This window comes from Grammomys surdaster, unplaced genomic scaffold, assembly GCF_004785775.1.
Source record: "Grammomys surdaster isolate TR1022 unplaced genomic scaffold, NIH_TR_1.0 279, whole genome shotgun sequence".
Lineage (NCBI taxonomy): Eukaryota > Metazoa > Chordata > Mammalia > Rodentia > Muridae > Grammomys > Grammomys surdaster.
The window spans coordinates 2,585,007-2,585,359 of NW_021604720.1; the positions used below are offsets into that span (position 1 = coordinate 2,585,007).

General features: G+C 41.6%; 1 protein-coding gene across 2 annotated transcripts in view; it reads left to right on the forward strand.

Annotated features, from left to right (window-relative positions):
- Tshr (thyroid stimulating hormone receptor) overlaps positions 1 to 353 on the forward strand; it is a 114,179-nt gene that overhangs the window by 88,771 nt on the left and 25,055 nt on the right. The window lies entirely within an intron of this gene.

The window sequence follows — 353 nt, forward strand, 5'->3', positions numbered from 1 at the left end:
TTCTTCTTCTTTTTTTTTTTTTCGAGACAGGGTTTCTCTGTGTAGTCCTGGCTGTCCTGGAACTCACTCTGTAGACCAGACTGGCCTCGAACTCAGAAATCCGCCTGCCTCTGCCTCCCAAGTGCTGGAATTAAAGGTGTGCGCCACCACCGCCTGGCTAACATAGTTCATTTTCAAAGATCCCTGCCACAATGAAACTTCGCCTTCCTGATGCATAAAATGGTGCTTAAGTCAAAAGGATGCAAGGTTATCTTCAAAATTAATGTGACCTTGGTTACATTTTATTTTGATATTTATTCTAATATTATGTGATGGTTTAAGTTTGTCTAACTCATTCTCTCTCTCTCTCTCCC